Source organism: Leuciscus leuciscus (assembly GCF_965113295.1).
Source record: "Leuciscus leuciscus genome assembly, chromosome: 12".
Taxonomy (NCBI): domain Eukaryota; kingdom Metazoa; phylum Chordata; class Actinopteri; order Cypriniformes; family Leuciscidae; genus Leuciscus; species Leuciscus leuciscus.
In genome coordinates, this window is record NC_138736.1 from 21,292,254 (window position 1) to 21,318,532 (window position 26,279).

Consider the following 26,279-nt stretch of genomic DNA (forward strand, 5'->3'; position numbering starts at 1 on the left):
TATTTCTTATCCTAATTGCCTCAAGTACGTCGTCATTTACCCAGGGTTCTGTTCTCTGCTTTATTCAAATTTCTTTATATGGGGCTATTTTATCTAAAAAAATACTTTTAAATAAGCACCATGCTCTTTCCACATCACTACATTGCAAAACCGTAGACCAATACATTTTATTTAAACAGCCATTCAGCACTTCTTTGCTATACTTTTTCAGTGACCGGGTTTTTATAGAAGTATGATAGTTGAGCACTGCTTGCTTGATCTTTCTAGTACAGAAAATAATAGAATGGTCACTCAACCCATATTTTATAACCCAACTTTCTGTTATCCTAGATTTGTCTGACACTAGGACAAGGTCAATCGTGGTTTGGGTGGTAGAGCACACACGTGTAGGTTCATTAATCAACTGATGTAAACTATAGGAGCGACAGAAATTCATCAATGCTTTATACCCAGAAACATCACTCTTCTGAAAATGACCTCCCTCAGAGGTTAAAGAAGTTAAGTGACCTCCCTCAGAGGTTAAAGAGCACCCACACAGTCCGCCTCTCTCTCTCTTTCACATCAGCCATGTGTAACTTCCTCGACCATAACAGAGTCAAACTAACACTGCAATTTCATCATCATTCCTTCATTCAACACAGAATAAATCGATTGCAACTTCAGCACCATTGGACACAACCATCAAGACATTCTCCTGCGACTGCACATCTGGACGCTCATTCCACAGCTAAGGCAATGTAAGTATCGTAAATTTAACTAAACAGGTTAAGTATAAGCAGAAGACCCCTTGCTAACAAGGTACTTTAAACAAAAAATACAGATGGTTCTTTCTGATGGTTAAATTACTCTTTTTTTCATAGCTTCATTCCCTGTTTCTTTTTCCGGTACCATTTACTTTCCCTTTCCATTTTACCCATGTATGCGTGATTGTGTGTTTGTTTAGATTAGTTATGTGTTGGTTATTTAGTTAAATAATACTTAGTTTACATTTTGATTCTGGTCCCTGCTTGTGAATCCATCGATCCACAATTGATACGAATCGATCACAGCTACATACTAAGAAAGAGATATTTTTCTGTGACCATGAAAAATATCCTTTCTGAGAGTTGATAGACGAATAATACTGAGTGTTTGCTGGACAAGCAGAAAAAAATTGTGTAATATAAATTCAGCTATCAAGTTAATTTGATTAACTGATCCAAATATTTATAATTAATTATTCATTTCCATTTTGAGCTAATTTGCAAAAACATGTTCAGCAACAATACTCCGGTAGGATGTGGCATTTAAACAATGCTCAATTGGTACTAAGGGGCCCAAAGTGTGCCAAGAAAATTACACCATCCCACCACCATTACGCCCCCACCACCAGCCTGAACCATTTTACCAATCTTCTATTGTCTAATTTTGGTGAACCCGTGCAATTTGTAGCCCCAGAATCCTTAAGCCCCGTTCACACTACAAGCGACAAAGCGACACGATACCATTCATTTCAATGGGGTGCGGGCAATTTCCCGCGACATTGACCGTTTCTGACTGGATGGGGCGTGATATGTCTCCGTGTACATACAGTGGTACTCGCCGTGCTGACTCCGAGCCTGAATGGTTTCGTGAACTCAGAAAGACCAGTATTTGCCCATTTGCTGCAGTTAAATAGCCGCGATAGCAAAGAGCACTGGCTGTTTCTCATTCATCTTTAATATTATACATTTTATACTGATTCCATTTATATTTAGACTTTTCCTTCCAAAATGTTAGCTTGTAGCGGCAAGAAAACAGATTTGTTGTCTACAACATCCGTGAATGTCACTCACAAACATTACTAGGCAACCAGTAGTGGGAACGCCCACTAGCGACCTCACCGCCAGCCACTGGCGTCATGCAGCGACAAAGTCGCTTGTAGTGTGAACGCAGCTTTACAGTCTTCTACTGCTGTAGCCCATCTGCTTTAAGGTTTGATGTGTTGTGCGTTCAGAGATGCTCTTCTGAATACCTCGGTGGTAATGAGTAGTTATTTGAGTTACTGTTGCCTTTCTATCAGCTCAAACCAGTCTGACCATTCTCCTCTGACCTCTGGCATCAACAAGGCATTTTCAGCCACAGAACTGCCATGCCATGTTCAAAGTCACTTAAATCACATATCTTCCCCATTCTGACGCTCAGTTTGAAGTTCAGCAGATTGTCTTGACCATGTCTTCATGCCTAAATGCATTGAGTTGCTGCCATGTGATTGGCTGATTAGATATTTGCGTTAACAAGCAGTTGAACGGGTGTACCTAATAAAGTGGCTGGTGATTGTGTGTCTGTGTGTATAATATTTATGAATAAATCTTTCATGAAAATAAGATTTATTTAATTGTTTATATTTCAACACCGAATTGGAGAAGAAATGTAATTGTAATATTAAAAACTGCCTTAAAGGGTAACTAAACCCCTGGTCAGAGCCTGACTCCACCCACTGGCAATATTTGAAAAATGCTGGAAAAGTAGGCAGAGCCCAGTGGAGAGGGGGCGTGCATCTGTGACGTATCTCTCTGCAGGCAAGGGCGTGGTTAGCTGGTACCCTCTGACGTCAGAGGGTACCACAACTTCCAATAGGAAAATTCAACTGCAGCAGCCACTGTTCAACCTGAAGAGGGCAGCACTCAGACGTTTTTACACCATATTTTGTAAAATTTAAACACTTTAAACACAAATGTAAAAAAAAACTACTTCAATCAATGAACAGCACTAATAAAGCCCCATTCTTACAGATCATTAATTAAAAAAAAGTTGGTTTAGGGTTTAGTTACCCTTTAACTGCAATAAAAAAAAATACCACTTTTCTTACCAGCAAGACGTGGGAGCGCTTAGTCCTGCCACGGCTGAGGTCCACAAATCCCTCCCAACATGAAAATCTAGAATGAAAGGTTGAGAGCGATTAGAATGCATGATTAAGCAATCTCTCCAGATATACAACATCTCAAAAACAAGTTAATAATCAAGAAGGTTTACACAAAATATTATTTCATAACAACTGCAAACCATTTACTATAATGCAGGACAATGCATAATTTATTTCCTTAAATGTATTTTTCCTTTACTTCTGGTGTGTCCTGCATGTTTGGTAAACCCGCACAGAACACCTGACCGTTATCTGACAGCAGCACTTATTTAATTCCGTACTCAACCCGACCCGTTTGACAAAGACCGCAACCTGAACCGCACCTGCAATAAATCTACTACATCAGGTAGACAAAAAAATATTAATTTCTCAAGTAACACAAGCAATCAAACCCAGTAGCGCGGGAAGGGGGGAAGCCTGGTGGGGGGCTGTGTACTAACATAATATTGTACTTAAAAACGTGAAATAATTTTTTTATAAATGGACAGTTTTAACTAACGCTTATGCCTAATGTAGTGAGTGTTCAAGCTACGGAGAAAATGAAATAAAGTTTGAATTTGTCATGCTTTGTTCCGATCAGAGCATGTGAGCGGAGATCGAGCGCGTTTCTAAATATTCCGCTCCGCTCGCTCATTCCGCTCAGGGTCGCTCAGAATGGCCTGCTGGTTCGAAAATATGTGGAATAAGGGCTGCCTCCGACTAAAGTTTTTTTTCTAGTCGACTAGTAGTTGTTAATTTAAGCCATGAGTGGACAAATCGCCCCTTTATATTAATTTAATTGCTTAAATAGGCTATATACAGGATAATGAGCGTGTACATAATATAGCCGCACTCAGGCGCACGACCGCACGCATAAAGCTTGCCACAAAGAACCGGCAAAAGTATGAATGTGTCAAAAATTCATCTCGCCATGAACACCAGAGAGAAATGCACATTTCATATGGATTACCAGCCCGTTCTCATCCTAGCGTCATAATACTGACGCTTTTGACATTTCGTCTACATCGAACGCACATGGCACCCTTTAGCGTCAATATGAGACGCAGATAGAAATGGGCCAGAAGGCGCCTCCTAGCGGTCTAACCCTATTCCTACACTACACCTAAACCTACCCATTACCGAACAAAGCTCTGTGCGTCTCATATTGACGCTAAAGGGTGCCATGTGCGTTCGATGTAGACGAAATGTCAAAAGCGTCAGTATTATGACGCCCAAGGATGAGAATGCGGATTACATAATCCATATAGTAGCCTATTTCTTTTCATTTTGAATAGTTTCGCTTAAAAGTAGACATTTCAACTTCAAACCTTCTATAATAGATAGCCTATATTTCTCAAATCTGTGAGGCACAAGCTGAGTTTCGGCGCCCTCCAGTTCACGTGCAATGCAAATGATCGTGCCGATGCCTTATTACATTGTCTCTTATATATTTGCTTCTTATTTATTAAATACAGGCAATTGGTTGATAAAACATTGATCAAAATTAAGATATAATTTATCAACCTTTATTAAATAAAAAAATAACATTAGCCTATAATATTTAAACATAAATATGAAACTAAAAATGTTTTCTTTAATGGCTACAACAGGTATACAGTACAGAGAAATTTCATGTATTGTCGTCAGCCACAACATAATGACGTCACATATTTTCCAACCCAGCCCTCAGCCCCCCTCGCATGAAACAGCTTCCAGCGCGCCTGATCAAACCAACATTAGGCATTCAGAGTTGAAGAAAAATAGACATTTAAGAAAAATAGACATGCAGACCAACATGGTAAAAATTAAGAGAAAAAAAGATAACATGCATCCATCATAAACAATACAAACATCTGCATCACGTGAGCAGCCTTCCCATACAGGCTATTTAGAACAAATGAGCATAAATCACACCATAGGTTATACAGACGCTTAGAGGTCTCCATAAATTAAAACAACATATAGCCAAATATGAGCCTTTACTGTCTTATTATCGGGGATGTTTTAGTGGATTCACTTTGCATTTAAATGTGGTTTTCTCTCCTGAAACTCCTGGCCATTTGTCCTCTCAGTAGAATAAATAAAAAAATAAAAAAATAAAAACGTATTAGGGGTAACGTACCAGCACTGAAAGTGAGTAAGCGCCTCTTGAAATCGTTGGCGTTCTTATTATTCTTCCGCTTCCTCTTCCGTATGGAAGTCTATGGCGGCCCATAGAACCTCTTGCGGGAAAGTTATGAAATGTGGCACACTGATAGAGAACAGTCTGAACAGTCACCATAGCAAATTTGGAGTCTCTAACTCAATCCCTCTAGCACCACCAGCTGTCCAAACTTTCACTCATGTTTATGCTACTAACTTTTGAACCGTAAAGGCTAGAAACAAAAATCTTGTTTCCTCTGATTACGTGGCTCAAGCCGATTTGATTGCACCCTATGACGTCTGTCACCCTTTCTGTCATGGAAATCTTTCCGCCATTTTGAATTCTCAGAAAAAAACTACTTTTTTGAACAACTCCTAGACGGTTGCTCCGATTTTCACGAAAATGTAACCAGATCATCTTCAGACCATGCCGACAAAAAGTTGAAGTTGATTCGTCAAACCGCTCTCGAACATAAACTAATTTTACGTAGCGCTTGCTAAAACAGACATAAGGCTGTATCTCCGCAACGCTTTATCGTATGCAGACCGGTACATGTCATCACAAGCATGACCTGACGCTACATGCTTTGTTTCGGTGCAGCTCCACCTACTAGTCCAGAGATACAAAAAATGGCTATTTTTGCTTATAACTTCTGAACGATTTGTCCAAAAATCATAAAAGTGGTCTTGTATAGTATTTTATTCTATTGTTACTGCAAACAGCTGATTGAATTATGCAAATAGATAATTAGAAGATTTTTTTTTTTTTCACATAATGAATGGCAGCTATATCGCAAATTTTTGTTATCTTGCAGTAATGTCCTTTTGCAAATCAAGTCTTTATTGCAGCAATTCTGTCTTTGTCTTCGTTTTTTCATTAACCATACATTCTATAAAGCACTCTGAGATGGGTCTTTTTTTTATTGAATTACTGCAGCAAAAGACCTAAACCCAACAAAACAAAAATGTAGAGAGGCTTCAAAAGAAACTGCAGTGCAAAACACAATCTATGATCAATACAATATACTGTCTGTTGTGTAAGGGCATACCTGACACATATAAAATAATGCAGTTTTTGTAATTCCATCTGATGTTAGTGTTTTTATGACATTGTGCTATGATTGACTAAATCTTTCTGTTGGACGAGAACATATGTTATTGTTTTGAAAAATTATTTGATTTTGAGACATGTTTGCAGTGTTTTGGTAGACATAGTGTATTGTTGCTAGTGTATTATTGTATTTTGAAAATTAGTGTTGGAGTTTAGTTTGCAATGTGTGATTCTGAGCATGAAATTAACTGTTTTGCCAATTATGAGTTGTAGGTGTGTTGGTGCGTTAAGACTAAGGGTTTAAGACCAAAAAATTGTCACAGTGATTGTAAAAAACTGTAATGCCCAAATGTAAAAATTTTGATAGTAAGTGGCAAAAAAATCCAATCAAAGTCGCTCATGGGTCATTTTTTATGCTCTCATACATATAAATGTCTATAACTCTAAAACAAAATTAGATATTTTCACCAAATTTGACACCCACATGTATGGGCTCACTCTGAAAACACATTAAAACAAAAGGAGTGAAACTGCACCACTTGGTGGCACTATAATAGAACAAAACAAGGACATTGCCATTAATTACAATATAATATCATGATATCAGGGCCTGAATTTCATTTTGGAAAATGGGGGGGGATCCCCCCTTAGGATTCTAATGAAGGGGCATTTTTTATTTGAGGGGGGAGTTTAGACTTTTTTTTTTTTATTATTACATGTATCTCGCCTAAATGTATGCTCACTCATTGCATTTTTACAATGGGGTAATTTTGTTCTTAAGAATTTACACAACTCAAGGAAGCTTGATTGCAATCTTTGAATTAAATTGAAAAAAAGTAGCACAAATAAATACAATAGAATAAAGATACCAATAAAGAGAAATAAAGAGAAAAGTTTTTGCTTAGGTCTAACAGTAGTATTCAGAAATACTCCAGAGACTGAATAAAGTAATCAAATGTAAAATAACACTGCGTAGTATTTTGACTAAATTAAATACAAAGGCTATTAATCCTGATTCCTTAAAATGAAAGCTATGTTTTGTTGTTTTGACAACCAAATTAATGACAGACACATATGTCTGCTGTCACTTAAAGAGCTAGTGCACGGATCCTGTTTTCATTATACGGTCATGTGCGATTTATGCTTATTTAAGACATAACCGACTGTGTTTAGAGGATACTCACCAAGACCGAAATTGACATCATTTTCACATGTTTTTGACTGTTAAAGCGATATAATCCACGAAAAAAAACTTTTGTTACCCGCAAGCTGTTTGTGAGGCGGCTTTACTCTATGTATGTGTGCAGAGAAAAAAAAACATCTCTCAGATATATATATAAATACTTGTTTCTCTGCAGGTTCCTTTATCCCTCTCCTTTAAAAAAAACAGCACCTCATTACATTGGAAAAGGCACTTTTAAGAGCCACATTTGTCTTGTATCTTGTTACTCTCTCTACTGTTGTATTGTGTTCTCTCTCTCTCTCTCTCTCTCTCTCTCTTGCTGTCTCAGAGCGCAAGTACCGAATAGTTTAAAATCGCGTGAATGTTTAAACTGGTAAGACTTAAAAAGACGTGCAAATGGTAAACTTTAGTTACTCATGATGCAATGCTGGCCTGATTATGAAAGTGACAATTCCGTCTATCTCGACTCCCGAAGCGCGAGAGTGTAGGCTATTATCGCCGACTGCAGCTCTTAACGATTACCTTGTGCAACCCATTTTGAGAGACGAGAGATAGAAGACGCAGCACCGCTGAATCACTCACGCTGTTTGTGAAATTGCGTCTCGCAGACAGTTTTAAAATGACTTATTTGATTTTATAATCTGTGTGGATTAATTTACTAATACAACCTCCATGCTAAAGTGAATCAATGTTTGCGGGAATTTCCCGCATTATAAATGGGAGACCTGCGGGAATGATTAAAATTATGCGCAATACCCGCGCCGAAATTCAAGCCCTGATGATATAAAATTTTACACTTTACGAATGCATTATGGCTCTTCAGCTATCAGGTTAACCATAAGCTACATTAGCATTAAGATATCTTAGCATGCTAATCTGGTTAACATGCTTTTGTATGCCAATTCTTACACTGAAGCCTCTCCTCAGCAGTTTGGTAAGTCAGCGTCAACTGAGTGGCCCAAGCAGTTAAACCACGTGCCATGAGCCTCGAACCATTCAGGTCGTGGGTTCGAATCCTGTGTGGCACATGCCCAGACTGCAATAGGTACTGTGGCCAGAAGTGGTGCAAAGATGCTTCAGTTCCAGACATGGTGTCTATCTGAGAAAGAACTCAATAAATAAGACATGTGGCGCATATAAAAATTATTCATTTTGAGTTGATTCTCATTTGAATTATGGAACATCGGCTTAGAGTCCCACGTGGGATGACTTTAGAAAAATTGTGTAGAATATTGTGTCATTTTGATTCCTTTATTATTCTAGCGTTGTGCTAACCTTTCTTTCTCTTAGATTAGAAATATATATGTTATTGTTCATTCTGTGTTCATTTTCACCTGTACTTCTGAACCAGCTGTTTTTTCATGCATGTTTAACTTCTGCTGTTTTTGCTCTTCCTGCTCTGCACCACTGTTGCAGCTGCTTCAGGGGCTTGGCCCCATATCGCTGCTTGCAGCTATATTTCAAATTGTGATTATATACAGAAAGGGAGCAAAGAGCGCTCCCTTTATAATGACTGACGCTGTCAATCACTTCAGTTGCAGCACGATAGACTAGAATGCTTAACGCTGTGAAAAATGCGTATTAATTAGAAACCTTGAACACAAATAAGCATATGACTGTTTTTAAGCAGATAAGAAAATAAGCAGCTGTCTATCAGTGGGTGCCTTACTGAGTCGAAATAGTCTTGACAATTGGACCCATAGTCCGCCCATGCCTATTGAGTCCTGACCCTCACCTCAAATGGCAACGTAAATATTATTCCAATATTATAAAATATTAGCGGTTCACCCGTCGGGTACCCACCCGTGTGCAGGACAACCGCCAGTGATATTGAATGGAAATGCTAAGGTATAGCTCTCTTATTATACACCTCTTTGGTTTAGACAGACATGCAATCCTAACTCAGACACACATTTGAGTCACTGACTTGAGGAACCTGACATATTGGATAGCACAAAAAAGCAGAGAATTGCAGAACCTAAAAATGGCTTACTTAATAGTTGAGCCTACACATAAACTTGAGTCTAAACTGGGATGGGTGAAAGTAAAACACAAACACACACACACACACACACACACACACACACACACACACACACACACACACACACACACACACACACACACACACACACACACACACACACACACACACACACACACACACACACACACACACTTCACCTTTAAGATATTTTCACAGACATGGCCAAAAGTGGAATATATAATGGTTCTATTATGCAACCTTCAGTTCATGCTTAACAGTAAGCATGAGCCCTGTCTTTGTTTTGCAGGATACAGTATATCTATGGCAGAGCGCAGGGTTTTAGGAAACCAACCTTTCAGATGCGACATTCCTCACAGCCCGTCTTTCCCCTGAGAAGCATTAGCATTTGCTTGACCTCTGCTGATCACCATTCCAAACTGCTTCCCCATAACATCAGAGGATGTCCTTCAAGAGCGTTTCCAAAATGCCTCTTAGTCTTAGTCAAACCACTTCAGTGATTTGGCCTCAAGTCACGTTTAAATCAGTTAAATTTTTTAGGTTTTAAGGTTTTAAGCAGACGGTTTGGGTTCAAGAAACTCGTGAGTACCAAATTAACTTCTTTTGCATGGCTTATTGCACTTAAACGGTAAAAAAACAAACAAAAAAAACAACAAAAAAGGCCTTCTTGCTGAGTATTAAGGTAAATAGTTTTGGAACATAAATAGTTGAGAGAAAACACATGTTGTGTAGCAGTATATTGGATCCGTGCATACGCTCTTTAAGTGACAGCAGCCAAATTAACCTGTTGCGAAAGACAAAAAGAAAATATCTCACTGCTCTTGACTGAATAACTTCTGTAACTTTAATTGTAAGCATTCATTTGTATTTAATTTTTACAACAAAAACTATCCAATGTTATTATTTGATTACTTTTATTTCTGTAGTATTTCTTTCCTGAATATACAACCTGAATAAGAAATTCATAATAAATAATAATAAAGCTAGATACCCTGTTGAAATATGTGAGATGTGTGGTTTATATAAACTGCAAAGGTAAAGTATAAATTAAAATGATTGTGACCGATGTGAAGGGGGAGGAGAATTGATACGTGCGTCACGTTTAGTCGATAAAACACTTTCGCATAGGATACACCCGTGTATCCTCGCTCATGACTCCTCTGGAAACCTCCTCACTCCTCGATCCTCGCCTCCTCGCGGTGCAATTAGAGAATTAAATTGTCCTTCAAGATGGCTGAGCTCGATCGGTTTCCTGGTCATAGGATGTAGGACGGAGGAACGAAGAGACGAGGAGGGATATTGAGAAGCACCCCTGTAAACTTTGGTTACCAAGCAAAATGGAGGAGAGGTTGTTCATGTGAATTTGATAAGGCGGCACGCAACACTATTTATAGGCAACATTTTCGCGATAGAACGGTTGTTTTTCAGCTGGAATGAAATTAATTTGCTCAAAACAACACCGATTTGACCAATTGCATTAAGGCTACACTTCAACCAGGACAGTTATTGTAATGTAGGTTGCACACAAATTAATGTTAATTAAAGACCAAGGCTAGTAAATGTCTCCTATAAACTGTATGTTGAATAGAACTTAACCATGAACACAAAAGCCACACCACACACATGGCTTTTAATTTATTTCGTTAGCAAACATGTAACTATAATTGTTGAGTTCTTTTCATCAATCAATTTCTTACTTTCACATTAAAAAGATTTCATGAGGTTAACTTACAGCCTACTTGTGGTCAGTCTGCACAAATACCGATCAACATGCTTGTTTGCTTTGCGGCCCCTTAAAATAAAGTTTGCAAGACCAAGCATTCGATCTACGTCAGAGCGTCCACAAATCTTTCTACAGCGTTGTTGGCAGGGTGGACAGTGTGAACGCACAGTTAGTGTCCATTACACGACAACGATGTGCTAAAAACAGAAACATTTTTTCTTTGCACTAGTGTCGTCAAAAGTACCGACCGCGGAAACGACTAATAACACTGTATTATGCATGCCAAACAAGTTGTTGGCGATGTCACTTTGTAAAGAAAGACTGACGCGCCTGTGCACGTAAGCATTATTTTACTACAGTGCACTCGATCCAAAGGCACATGCCATGCCTATAGACTAGCGGTGTAACGAAACACGTATTCGTATTGAACCGTTCGTTGGACCATTTTTCCTGCCGAACAACATTTCGTTATTTCAAATGTAGGTGCACGGCAAGCGCGCTCATAATCGACCACAACATTGCACAACATCAAATGACAAACGTAATGAAAGCAGAACGAAACTGCACTATTATTTTGTGCTTCACGGACCGTTTATCAGTTTGGACCAATGCAGCGCGAGCTGATCTTGATCAAGTTATTACACAGCGCAAAGAGATCCAGAAAAGAAAGCATTTGAATTCGCCACTTAAGTAATAACATCGTTGGGAGATCTAGTGAGAAGCATTCACATTTCTCCGTTAATAACGGATCAAACTGCGCTGACGTGGAAGCCAGGAAGAAACATTGTGCTTTCAAGTAACGTTACGTCAGTTTTATTTCGACTTGAATAAAATTGCTGCCCTCAAATGTTAATCTGAAATAAAATAAACCTTTGTTTATTACTACAACAATATTACATTTAATTTTTTTATAAAGGAGCTGTTTTTGTTTTATATGCTCCTAAGAAGAGTCAAGTATAGCTCCATCATTGCTCAAAGTAAAAAATGACCATACTTTATGATGTTAGTTTTAGTTTAAAAAAATTATAAAATCATGGAAATTTCTCTGGCATTTCTTTCTTTTTGCTGTATCGAAAACGTACCGAACCGTGACACCAGTGTATCGTATCGAACCGAACCATGAATTTTGTGAACCGTTACACCCCTACTATAGACACAAATTACATTTTTTTTATTTTATTTTTATTCGATGACACTATTTTCAAGGATGTTAATCTTCATAATACTGGATTATTACTTCTGGGTAAATTTCATCTTCACAAAGCCAGAAACATTTATTGTAATCGCAATTTTAGAATGTTCTCTGATATAAAGTCTCGTTTTACTTCCTTTAAGAAAATGTCAAAACCTTTGAACACAAAGGCTTTGAAAACATGTATCATCCTTAAGTCTGTTGTAAGGAACCTTTAATTTTTCATGATGACAAAATATTATATTGTGTTGATTTGTGTAATTCTTGTAACCACTTGTGATGATGAAAAATGTCACAAAATGTTGTGCAGTGCCAGGTTGTGGAAAATCACAGTCGCTGCATTGGATTTGCAGAGAGCCTGAAATTTGTAAAAAAAAAAATAAAAAAAATATGTGAGTAAAAAAGGTTTTACTGTGTCACTTTTGCTTCGTTACAGATCGTTTGACATGTACGGATTATGTTTACATGTCTAACCAAAATCACCAGTGACTTCTGATATGCAATGATTCATGTATGCCTACAGTCAGATGTTTTTGTCTCAAAATCGCATTGTGTCTTCGCATTGTTTCTCTTAGTAGGATTAAAATAATCTGTTATTTAAACTGTGATTAAATTATTTATAGGAAGCGATCAAAGAACGCTCCCTTTACAATCGCTGGAACTGTCAATCAAACAGCGCAAGTGTTCTGGACTCTCGCCAAAACTTTTAGTTAGAATAAACGAATCTCTAATTTACAATTTGTTAGCAATGTTATTTATGATAAAAAGCAGTTGTCAGTGTGCACAAATCAAGTTACAATGACCAGATTGCTGCATTCATGCGCTCAACATGTATTTGATCGGCTACAATGCTCATCCACAGCAAACTTTCATGCCACGATCTAAATATGCTATAGATCTAAATATAATGTTATAAATCAACACTTTTCACAATTAGTAAACCTTGAGAGCTGTAATAGTAAACAAGTGCTAAAAGTTTGAGAGAATTCCACATGTAATACTTAGCTGTTTCATATGCAAAGATGTTAGCCAATCACAGCAGTGGGCGTTTACACTGAAGTCTCACAGCAAACACACCCCTTCAAACAGAGTGTTCAAATTAAACAGGCTAAAATCAGGGTAGGAAAAATGACTTTTATTTTTTAATTATGACAATTTTAGATGTAATAATCAAAATTGCACTACTCCAGGTACAGACCTTGCTTAAATGAAGGACATGTTCCCACCTCTGTGCTGTCATTTAGCCTTTTAATCTCCATTTCAATAAAATGTAAGGTATTTGACATAAGTCATCCAGTGTCTCCAAATCTGTTATAAGTGATTCTAGCTTCTGTCAAGGCCAAGAACATAGATTCTAAGTTGCCAAGGAGCCATGCTATCAGCCAGTGTCCTCCAAACCTTCTGGAATGATAAGTCTCTAATTCAGCTAATTCAGCTAAAAACCAACTGGCTAATGTAAATTTGAGCATGAAAGCACAAATGAATGCCTGGGGATCAGGAAGCTCATATCACTGACACAATTGCTATGTTTCCATCACACTGTTTTTATGCGCATTTTAAAGTATCGCATCAGAAACGAGGGTAGAAAATGCCAAATTTCTAGGAAAAAAATCCCTAAATTCGCTAAAAGGTTTTACGCTCGCTTGTGTCATCATGTATAAAAGATGAAGACACGAAGATGATGAATAAAGTTCCAAAAACGAATTTAATAAAGATCCACAGGCATCATGGTCTTGGAGTCAGTCACAGTAGCACTGAAGCATACAACATCCTATTTGAAGTCTGTCATCCATTTGTTAAATACAGAGGTTCTGAATCCAAAAGAGGGTGATACTGAACTGGAGATCAAGACTAAGGTTCTCAATTACTTGAATGACAAGTATACTGACCCTGCAACATATGAGCTACTCACCATGGCTACCTTTTTGGACCCAAGATTCAAGACCATGTACATGTCAACTGAGAAGCTGGATGATTTTTTTTTCTCATATCGCTATATAATATCAATATCGTCTGGACAGTGGAAAATATCGTGATATGAATTTTAGCTCATATCGCCCACCCCTAACGGGGAGCCGATTGAACTGTGCGACTAATGCTCAGTTCACTAATGCTAGAGGCCTAGGCGATGACGCGGCGATGACGCGGCGACGAGCGTCTGAGACGGACCCAGAGTGTCCGAGGACTGAGGTGACGCCTATGTGACCGAGGACAGAGGCGAAGCCAAAGGGAAGGAGGAGCCCACTGCAGCCGTAGGGGTGGAGGAGCGAAGCGCAGCGGAAAGCCCGCAAGTCCATGGCAGAAGTGGTGTGACGACTGACCAAGGGGGAACTGGTGGGATGAGGGAACCCGGTGAAGCCGCAAGGCAGAGGGTGTCTGGTGAAGCCGAATGGTGGGAGGAGCCAAGGAGGAGCGTCACAGCAGGGCATTTCCAGAGATGGCGAAGGGCTGAAAACCTCCAGCAGAGGCGGGGCTGGAGGACTGGCTGAACTCTGCAGTGACGGTGGAAGATGGAGACTTGACGAGATAAATTACGGTAATTCCAATTCCCAACAGGTCAATGAAGCAGTCTCAATGCTGTCTAAAAACAGCGATGATGATTCAGACCAATCAAAGACCAAACAGTTCATAGTGCTGACTAGAAACAGCGATGAAGAATCCGAGCAAAATGATTCCGAAGAGTTCATAGTGCTTTCTAAAGACAGAGATGAGGAACACGAAATGGGGTGGGATAGGGTGAGAGTTGATACCTTTGCACTGAAGTCCATCAGCCAGTCATCAGTCTCTAATTCCACCAGTATACCCTCAGCCACAGGTGTCACAGGCTCAGATTCCCTGTGGGGCTCCTCTTCCAGGGTGAGGGTCAGCGCTGTCCTCTTCTCCTCTGCCTCTGGCTGACGTGTCGCGATTTCTCCGTGGTCGAAGGTGGTGAAACAGGCTCTGGGTCTGGCTGTGTTCCGGACCGGGGGTAGACACTCTCCAGACACAATGGCGTCCCTCCAGTCTAGTCCAGAGGTATCTGGGAGGTCTACACAGTGGTGATAATTAGCCCCGATCCAGAACAAAAACCTCAGGGTCTTGTCGTCAAAGGGGCTGGTGATGGCAAGACGACAGAACTTTTCATAATATATTATATATATTTTTTTTTTTTACAGCAAAGTTAGCTGTATAATCCATTATAGTTCGGTCTTCTGTCACGGTGTGTTGAAGATGAAGGCACGAATAAAGTTCCAAAACGAATTTATTAAAGATCCACAGGCAAACAGACACTAGTAACACACATCAAAGTAAACGAGACCAGACAAACAATAAGTGACGGTGATGAACTAATAAACAGAAGGTGATGAACAAGATGATGAACAGCTGTGATGATTAGTGTCCATAGAAACTGATGAGTGGCAGGAAATTCAATGTGATGAATGAAAACAAACTAAAAGTCCATGAAAATGAAACTAACAAACACAACTGACATATGATGACAGCTTAAGGTGGTTTTGGACTTGCACAAATAATGAGTTAATGTGAATAATGGGAGATTGAAACGCATTTGCCGAATAAATTATGACGTTGTGAACATTAAACCCACGTGAATAATCGGCTGTTTCTGCGGATGGTGTTTTATTTACTGTTGGTTACTAGGTTACCAATACCACCGTCATCCGCTCGAACAACTTGATGCAAATGCACCTAATTTGCTTTTTTTTTTTACTTTGAAAAGATTCACTTCATGTTTGGATGGAAACCCAGCTAATGATAGTCTCAGAGTTCATACAGTACATGCTCTAGCACATGCTTTGTCTGCACGCCATTCATGACAGGAGCTGCCTTGTGGAAATAAATATTGAACATCATAAAGGGAAGGGTGGACAGCACTTCCTGATCAAAGCATCAAAACTCTACACAGAACATATGAAAGTGTTTCTAGTGGTTTCGAGAACACTTATGATCAATACAATTTTAGCACAAATGAATCTGCACAAATGAAAAAAGCACACAAAAAAGTTTTTGGTACTCTTTGGACTAGTTGGTGGGTTGGCTGAAAGGGATTCAGTGTGCTTTAGTATTCTGACAGTAACTATTAGAAATTTTATAGACAACAAAGCCAAAAATATACATAAACAAACAAGTCAAACATCTTGACTTGAAATCCACAATTTTTTTAAACCAATTTGATACCCAGCCATATAGATGTTTCATCAGCTATATGCCAGTCCCATGCCCGGATAAATTGGGAGAGTTGGGGAATGAAATGGTGAACTAGCCTGTATAAATTTTTTTTTTAAAATAAATAAAATAACAACTTTTCCAAGTTCTCAAAAGCTTTAGATATGGATACCAACAGTGGACCCTTCAGACTGGATGGTTCGGATAGCCATATGAATTCATGGCAAACCACTAAATATCACTATACTACAAGTCTATGCACCTACTTCACATGAAAGTCAAGTCAAGTCAAGTCAAGTTTATTTATATAGCGCTTTTCACAATACAGATTGTATCAAAGCAGCTTCACAGTATTAATTAAAATAATACATCAATGTTTGTTTCTAGTGGAAAACGTCCACATTTGGTAATGCTGATAAATAGTATTGTTGATTGATTAATTAAATTAAATATCCCCAAATATCATAGAAAGTGAAGCGGAGATTGAACAATTTTACAGCAAGGTCCAAAACGTGCTAAACCAAAAGGATATTCTTTATGTTATGGGTGTTTTTAATGCAAAAGTAACTTTAAAATTAAAAATTTAACTTTAAAATCTCTCACTGGTGCTTCTCACTAGCACAGACCATCAACTCTTCATGGCCAAAGTAAAAACAGTGCAAGTCAGAAGAAATACAACGATGATAACATATCTCCAATCTATGCGGTGGAAGTGATGAACAGGTTTGATCCAGATGAGCAATGGTGGAAGATCCAAGACACTATAATTGAAATTGCTGAGAATTGTACTTCATACCTTGAACTTGAACTTTATTGTCATTTTACATACAGTATAGTACAACAATGGACTTGGAAACTTGGCTTCGGGGCGGGCTGTCTTCGATTGTCTTTGATTGCTCCTGTCTGCCTTGTTGCTGCTGCTGCTGCTGCTGTTGCGTTGGTTTGCGTCTGTAAGCTTTGTATATCTTTCTGTTTTTAATCATTATTTACTATAATTCCTTGTTGTTTGTACTGCTAAATATAGTTTACTCAACATCACTGGGTGATTGTGAGATGCTGTAGTCGCGGACAAAACACCGCTCTTCCGTTCCGATTACAACATCAAACAGGTTCTCCCCTCTCAGTGAAACACCCACTGTGAATCCTGTTGAATTTGCCCTAGTTAATGGCGTTTTTATTACACGGAACGTGAAAATAGAGACACCAGCCACCATAGTCACATGTTTGCCGGGAGCCAGAGCGCCTGACATCAAAGCAAATTTAAAAGTGCTGGCTAATGCTAATCGTAAATTCTCTAAGATTATTATTCACGTCGGCACTAATGATGTTCAACTCCGCCAGTCGGAGATCACTAAAATTAATGTTAAAGAGGTGTGTGAACTCGCAAGTACGATGTCAAAATAATATAGAATTCATAGGCAATTGGAAAGTTTTTGGGGCAAACCTGACCTGTTGAAAAGAGATGGTATTCATCCTTCCTGGGATGGTGCTGCTCTTCACTCTAGTAATATGGCACATAGTCTTAGAGCTCAAACATGAATTGGGGCTCAGGTCAGGAAGCAGACAGACTGGCTAAACCGACCATCTGCTAGCTGTCTCACGTCACCAAGGTCAGATAAATCCCATCACATAGAGACTCTTTCACCTAAATATCATCATATAGAGACTGTGTCTGTTCCCCAAATTAAGACATACAAAAAACTTCCAAACTCATCTAACGCCCGTTTCACACATACTCCGTTTGCAGTGCGTATTTTTTTCCGCACCCATGTTAACAGGTTAGAGCTTTCACACCGCACGCAGATGCGGTCCGGCGATCCGTTCCAGGAGTGGTGCGTATACAGCAGTGCAGCGATCGTTTCCGCACAGAGTCTATTTTTGCTGTGCAGCACGCGCTGAATTAAAGTGACAGCACATGTTTCGTGGTCAAAATGAACACAGATTGACATGAAAATATATTAATTTCATCATAAATGCATTTAATTAAATAAAATGTAGTAATCTCACCACAAATGCATTTAATCAAATACTACTATTTTTCACGGTCATCTTTTTACTTTACAACACTCGTCTCATTCGTGGAGTTCTTTGTGTCATGCAAGATTTATTGTATAAAGTTTTAAATTATGCAAATATATTAGTTTTAAATTAAAATGTATGCGATTTTAATGTAAGTACATGGTTAAATATTTTACCATTTGCTTGAGCAACTTAATATATAATCTATATAGAAGTAATGCATTGAATAATACGTTGTTTAAATTGTGTTTAAACGTGAATACGTCTACTAGTGTATATGTGTACAAAGAGAATCACAATGCTGACAAAACTTTTTTTTAAATAAAAGTTGCTGATAACGTACTCGGTTACTAACGTAACCTCGGTTCTCTCTAGAAGAGGGAACGAGTACTGCGTAAGAATCTTATGCTAGGGGAAAATCCCTTTTCCACGAGATATTGAAGCCAAAAAATTATCCTTAATTTGTATTATTGTAAAACGCGTTGCGGCAGCATACAGACATAGGCAAGACAGCTCGCGTGCCTATTGGCTGTTCCGCGGCAACTGCAGCAGCCTATCGAGCGAGGCCTAGCGTGACGTCAGACCAAATGAGTGTGCTTCGCGCTCACTGCGTCACATCCCGCCGAAACGGGCGTGGCTTAGGCCTATAAATCCGGCTCGCAAGCAGCTGATATCTGGTTTTTCATCGCCGAAGCGAACCAGAGCGTGTGCATGCACGGCAAGATACGCAGTACTCGTTCCCTCTTCTAGAGAGAACCGAGGTTACGTTAGTAACCGAGTACGTTCTCTTACGAGAGGTCTCTCGTTCTGCGTAAGTATCTTACGCTAGGGGACCCAATGTAAAACGCCGTGCGTGCTGGGATCTGACACCAAAGACCCAGGGCGAAAGACTGGGGTTCATATAGTGCACAATCACCAAGGGAACTCACAGGGAGTCCGGGAAGAGGGAGGGGCGGAACCGCGCTCTTCCACATATAGCAGCGTCCCTCAGACGCAAATTACATCATACAGACAGGGCGGAGTACGGCCTGAACTGATGGAAAATTGTGGGTCTTATTCATTTGCCCATAAGTCAAGTCAAGTCAAGTCAAGTTTATTTGTATAGCGCTTTTCACAATACAGATTGTATCAAAGCAGCTTCACAGTATTAAATTAAAATAATACAACAAAGTTTGTTTCAAGAGGAATTTATTGATTGATAAAATTTAATTAAATATCCCCAAAATATCCCCAACTGAGCAAGCCAAAGGCAACAGTGGCAAGGAACCGAAAAACTTCATCAAGTGACCTAATGGTGTCCTAAAACTCCATCAGGTGACCTAATGGAGAAAAAAAAAACCTTGGGAGAACCCAGGCTCAGTCGGGGGCCAGTTCTCCTCTGGCATTTATGAGCTAGAGGCCGGATTGTAGTTTGAACTGTAGGATTATATGAATGCCTGGCTGAAGAGATGCGACTTTAATCTAGTTTTAAACTGGGAGAGCGAGTCTGAGCAACGAACAGTATCAGGAAGACTATTCCAGAGTTTTGGAGCCAAATGTGAGAATGCTCTCCCTCCTTTGGTGGTTCTGGATATCCTAGGTATGACCAAAAGCCTTGAATTTAGTGATCTTAAAGAGCGCGATGTATTATAGGATGATAAAAGATCCGTTAAATAGACTGGAGCTAAGCCGTTTAGGGCTTTATAGGTCAGTAGCAATACCTTGTAATTAATACGGAACTTTATAGGTAACCAATGCAGTGATGATAAAATCGGTGTTATATGATCATATTTTCTTGATCTAGTAAGAACTCTAGCGGCGGCATTTTGGACTAACTGTAGCTTGTTTATTGAGGATGCAGGACAACCAGCTAGTAAAGCATTACAGTAATCCAGTCTCGAGGTCATGAATACATGAACTAACTTTTCTGCATCAGAAACTGATAGCATATTACGTAGCTTAGCAATGTTTCTAAGGTGGAAAAATGCTGTTTTTGTAACATATGAAATATGATTTTCAAAAGACAGGTTGCAATCGAGTATAACACCCAGGTCTTTTACTGTAGAGGATAAAGTAACTGGACATCCTATGATGTTAAAGTTGTATTGTGTGAGGTTTTGTGGGCGGTTTTTTGAACCGATAAGTATTACCTCTGTCTTGTCTGGATTTAATAAAAGAAAATTACGGGTCATCCAATCTTTTATATCTTTAACACACTCTGTCAATTTGGAAAATTTTGCGTTTTCATCCGGCCGTGATGAAATATATATTTGAGTGTCATCAGCATAACAATGGAAACTAATTCCATGTTTCCTTATAATATTTCCAAGTGGCATCATATATATTGAAAATAACAGAGGGCCTAATACATAAGCATTTTATGGTCGATCAGCGAACAGTGCTCAGCGAGCAGTGCTCAGCGGACACAGTATTCTGAACCGATAACATCAGAACAGACAGTACTGGTTTATTTAGACCGACAACAGCCTGGCCTGTAAGGCGGGAACCTCTAGGTTATAAAACCTTATAAATGTAGACGGGGAGGCCCAGCCTGCCGTCATACATATATCTTGCAAGGCAATCCCACTTGACCAGGCCCACGATGAAGCCATGCTTCTCGTGGAGTGCGCTCTGACTCCCAACAGGCACTGCATGCCCTTGGAAGTGTACGCCAGCGCAATGGCGTCAACTATCCATCTGGATAGGCTCTGTTTTGACGTGGCTAGTCCCTTGGAACGTCCGCTGAACGAAACAAAGAGCTGCTCCGTCTGTCTGAAGACAGATGAGCGAGACACATAAGCTCTTAATGCCCTGACTGGGCAAAGGAAGCTCGCGTCTCCTTCCTCGTCAGAGACCGGTAGGGCTGACAGGGAAATGACCTGCGCCCTAAACGGTGTGTTGAGGGATTTTGGAACATAACCGTGCCTAGGTTTGAGTATAACTCTTGAGTCATTAGGCCCAAACTCCATGCACGTCGCGCTTACTGAGAGCGCGTGTAAGTCCCCTATGCGCTTCACTGAAGCAAGAGCCAGAAGAAACACTGTCTTGAAAGACAGGTGTTTAAGATAAATCGTCTGTAAAGGCTCGAATGGGTCACCTTTCATGGCTTCCAGTACCGTAGAAAGGTCCCATACAGGGACTGAGGGAGGTCTGGGAGGATTCAGTCTCTTAGCTCCTCTAAGGAAGCGGATGACTAAATTGTTCCTTCCTATTGACTGACCAAGCGTTGTTTTTGAGAACGCTGCTATGGCCGCCACATAAACTTTGAGCATGGAAGGGGACCTGCCCTTGTCCAACAGCTCTTGTAGGAAGGAGAGAACCTCCGTCACCCCACAGTCTGGGGGCGACACGCCACAAGCTGTGCACCAGCTGGAGAACACTGACCATTTCGAGGAATAGAGACATCGCGTAGACGGAGCTCTAGCCTGCGTGATCGTGTTTAACACTCCGCTTGGGAGGTCAGCGGGTACCCGTTGATGGCCCAAACATGAAGGGACCACAGCTCTGGGCGCGGATGCCAAATCGAGCCCATGACCTGAGAGAGGAGGTCCCCCCTCACTGGCACTGGCCATGGGGCAGTGCTCGCTAGCTGCATCAAAACTGGGAACCAGGGTTGGTTTTTCCAGAATGCCGCTACGAGTAGCACTGAGCATCCTTCTTCCCTGATCTGTTCTATCACCTGAGGCAGGAGAGAGACGGGAGGAAAGGCATAGAGCGGGCGGCGGGGCCATACATGAGCCAGCGCGTCCCTGCTCTTGGAGAAAAATTCCAGACAGTGAGCGTTTTCTTGAGACGCGAACAGGTCTACTTCCGCTCTGCCGAATTTCTTCCACAGCAGCTGGACTGTCTGTGGGTATAGAGACCACTCGCCTGTCGGAACATGGTTCCTGGACAGTCTGTCCGGTCCTACGTTTAAGAGCCCTGGCACATGCGCTGCTCTCAGCAAGAGCAGATTGCGCTGAGCCCACACCAGGAGGCGTTCTGTCAGCCTGTGCAGGTTTCGGGACCTGAGGCCGCCCTGGCGATTTACGTAGGACACCACTGACATGTTGTCCGAGCGGACCAGGACGTGGTGTCCTTGTATTTGGGGACAAAAACGCGTCAGCGCATTGTCTACTGCCAGCATGTCGAGGCAGTTTAGAAGCTTCTCCCGTTCTGACCATTGGCCGAAGAACGGTCTGCCCTCGAGCAGCGCTCCCCATCCCGAGGTGGATGCGTCCGTAGACACTACCTTCACACTCGAGGAAGTCCCCAGGCTTACACCTGATTGGTACCAGTCGTTTGCTTTCCAAGGTTTCAGAGCTGCGATGCATTTCTGATTGACCTTGAGACGAAGCAGACCGGAAGCCCACGCTCTGCGCGGCACTCACGCTTTCAGACAGAACTGTAGCGGGCGCATGCGAAGCAAGCCCAGCTGAAGTACTGATGATGCTGAGGCCATGAGACCTAGCATCCTCTGAAATTTCTTGAGCGGGACAGATGCGCCGCAGCGGAAAGAGCTCGCTGCGCGATGAACGTCTAGTACGCGCTGTGGTGACAGTCGCTTTATCATAGACAGCGAGTCCAGTTCTGTGCCCAGAAAATATATTATCTGCCTGGGGGACAGAGAACTCTTCGCACAATTGACTCTGAGACCCAGATTCTCGAGGTGATCGAGTAAAATGGTCCTGTGCTCTATGAGCACCGAGTGAGATTGAGCTAGAATCAGCCAATCGTCCAAGTAGTTCAATACTCGCATGCCCTGTAGTCTGAGGGGTGCGAGCGCTGCGTCCATGCACATCGTAAATGTACGGGGTGCTAGGGACAAGCCGAACGGTAGGACTGTGTACTGATATGCCTGGCCCTCGAAGGCGAATCTCAATTATCGCCTGTGACGTGACGCTATCTGTATTTGAAAATACGTGTCTTTCAGATCTATTGACACAAACCAATCTCCTCGGCGAATCTGCGCGAGGATTTTTCTGGTCGTGAGCATTCTGATCTAACCCTAACCCTTCGCAAGCACTCTGTTCAGTTGCCTTAGATCTAGTATGGGTCTGAGACCCCCGTCTTTTTTCGGTACCAGGGAGTATCTGCTGTATAGCCCTCCTTCGCTCTGAGCTTGAGATAAGGGCTCTATGGCCCCTTTGCTCAACAGTTTCGAAATTTCATCTCGAAGTAGGTGTGCTTACCGTGGTTGTTTGTTTTTACCGTGGTTTCGACGCGTGTCGCATAGTGGCGAGGGCGTCGGCGAAACTGTAGCGAATAGCTTTCTATAATGTCTAGCACCCACTTCGAAACCCCGGGTAGCCTTGCCCATGCGTTTGCACGAATGGCTAGGGGTTGAATGCGAAGCGCGCTCTGGTCGCTCAGCGACAGAGGGGCTTCAGTGTGCTGCAACATAAGCGTCGCGCTTATGACATTTGAGGCAGGGGGCGCGCTGACAACAGCGGGCAGATTGCCCGCGCTCGACTCCTCTGCGGTGGTCAACCGAGAGGGGGAGGGCTGGGCGAGTCCCGTAAGACCTGTCATGTCTATGTGTGAATGTGGGTGCGGGATAGTGGGCACATTTACAACACTGAGAGCACTGTCCGCCTGAGCAGAGCGAATGCATGTTGGTTTCGTTTTTACAGAAACCTTGAGACATGCAGAACGTAGTGTTTGTGGGCACTGGGCAGTGGGCACATTTACCACGTTTAATGCACAATCGATCTGGGTCGATTTCATGTGCGCGAGCCCTGTGTGACGGGCTGTGTTTGTGTGTAGGAATGAGCACTGGGCAGTGGGCATTTTGTCTACACTCATAACACCATCGGCCGTGGCCTGGACACCAGAAAATACACTCTTATGGGATTTATCTGGGTAGCCGTAAAAGCGGCGTTTGTGTGCAGGCAAGCGGGCTGTGTCGCCAACTTGTTTACTGCAGAATACACTGGAACAGTCGCATTTACTGGAACTGAACGAGCGTGAAGTTGCCATAGAAACAGAGAGCGTCAACATGCTGGCGTTTGTTTGCAAGCATGCGTGTATTACAACAGGCTCATCCACTGCAATATTGACATTTCCAGAGAAATGTGTGAGAATGGAGGTCGGTCCAGCCGCAGCTGGACTAGGAACACTCTCTTTTCTCCTTTCGCCAGTGACGCACGGAAACCATAGAAACGGTGCTTGGGTGCAGGCGAGCGGGTTGTACAACGCGCTCGTTGGCTGCAAAATACACATCTGCAGTCGCCTTTTCAGGGAACTGACAGAGCGAGCATTGACGCCATCATTTTATCTGCCGGTAGACCCGGGGTCGAACACGGGTCTCTCGCACGAAAGCCTGAGAATCTGCCACTGGGCCACAGGGGAAGACACATAGGCATTTAGTTAGTGCGAGTATTATTAGAGAGCGTCAACATGCTGGCGTTTGTTTGCAGGCGTGCGTGTATTACAACAGGCTCGCTCACTGCAGTATTGACATTTCCAGTCGCCTGAACTTCAGAGGGGAATGAGAAATGTGTGAGAAATGGAATTCGGCCCGGCCGCAGCGGGACATAAGACACTCTTTTCTCCTTTCGCCAGTGACGCACGGGAACCATAGAAACTGTGTTTGGGTTCAGGCGAGCGGGTTGTACAACGCGCTCGTTGGCTGCAAAACCAGTGCTCGTGCGAAAAACCAAAGATTCCGCCACTGAGCCACAGGGGGGAACACAAAGGCTTTCAGATGCACGAGCATATAAGAGCGTCAACATGTTTTCTTCTGCGTTTGCTCGCAGGCGTGCGTGTATTATAACAGGCTCGTTTGCTGCAATATTTATATTTCCAGTCGCCTGATCAGGGAACTGAGAAATGTGTGAGAAATTCAGGTCAGTCCAGCCTCGGCGGGACTATAAACACTCTTTTCTCCTTTCGCCGGTGAGTGACGCGTGAATGGGGCGCAGGGGCAGGGTAGCTTTCTTGTACGTAAAGAAAAACTAACCCCGACCGTCCGCTTCCAGCCTCCCTTGTGAACGGCGCAGTTTGCGCGGCTCGAACAGAGGGAGAGAGAAAGCTAGCCCCGTGACCGTCTGCTCCTGACATCCCCTGTGAACGGCGCGGTTTGCGCGGCTCGAACAGAGGGAGAGCAGGTATCATCCCCCAAGCAGGCAAGGCAAGCGGGGGCGGAGGAGCAGTCTCGGAGAAGTGAGTCCTCAGAGTCACCATAGGCAGTAACTAGCTCGCAGTGAGGGCAGTCGCCGTCAGCGAGCGCGAGAGCGAGAGCTGCGTGTCCTCAGGAAAGGGGCGTCTTGAAAAAGACGCCCGGCTCTTTTAGTGCAATGAGAGTGTGTGTCGCGGCAGCGAGCACACACACATACACAAAACACAGAAGCAGAGAAAGGATATAACGCCGGATAGCGCAGCAGGAAGGCGACTGAAGGCGGCGCGGCCAGCGGCTTCAGAGTGTCGACTCGTCCCGCTGAAAGGCTCCTTCAGATGGCGCGGCTTCTCTCCGGATCCAGCGATGCGAGAGCTTCGCTGAAGAGATGAAAAATCAAATATCAGCTGCCTGCGACCCGGATTTATAGGCCTAAGCCACGCCCGTTTCGGCGGGACGTGATGCAGTGGGCGCGAAGCACCCTCATTGGGTCTGACGTCACGCTAGGCCTCGCTCGATAGGCTGCTGCGGTTGCCGCAGGACAGCCAATAGGCACGCGAGCTGTCTTGCCTATGTCTGTATGCTGCCGCAACGCGTTTTACAATAATACAAATTAAGGATAATTTTTTGGCTTCAATATCTCGCGGAAAAGGGATTTTCCCCTAGCGTAAGATACTTACGCAGTACGAGAGACCTCTCGTAAGAGAACTTCTGGTTTTGAAACAAGCACACTCAGGCCCTTAAGAGTGCAGACAGAAAAATGGAGCGCAACTGGAAGAAAACACAACCAGAGGTATTTCACATTTTATGGAAAGAGAGCTCGATTGCATACAGAGAGGCCTTAAAAACTGCTAGTTCTGCT

At 42.0% G+C, this 26,279-nt stretch overlaps 1 protein-coding gene across 8 annotated transcripts in view; it reads right to left on the bottom strand.

Annotated features, from left to right (window-relative positions):
- thrb (thyroid hormone receptor beta) overlaps positions 1-26,279 on the bottom strand; it is a 284,472-nt gene that overhangs the window by 128,023 nt on the left and 130,170 nt on the right. For all 8 annotated transcript variants that reach the window (XM_082186756.1, XM_082186758.1, XM_082186757.1 and 5 more), the window contains one exon: positions 2,831-2,897. The gene's annotated coding sequence lies outside the window, so the exon portion shown is untranslated. The remainder of the gene's footprint in view (positions 1-2,830; positions 2,898-26,279) is intronic.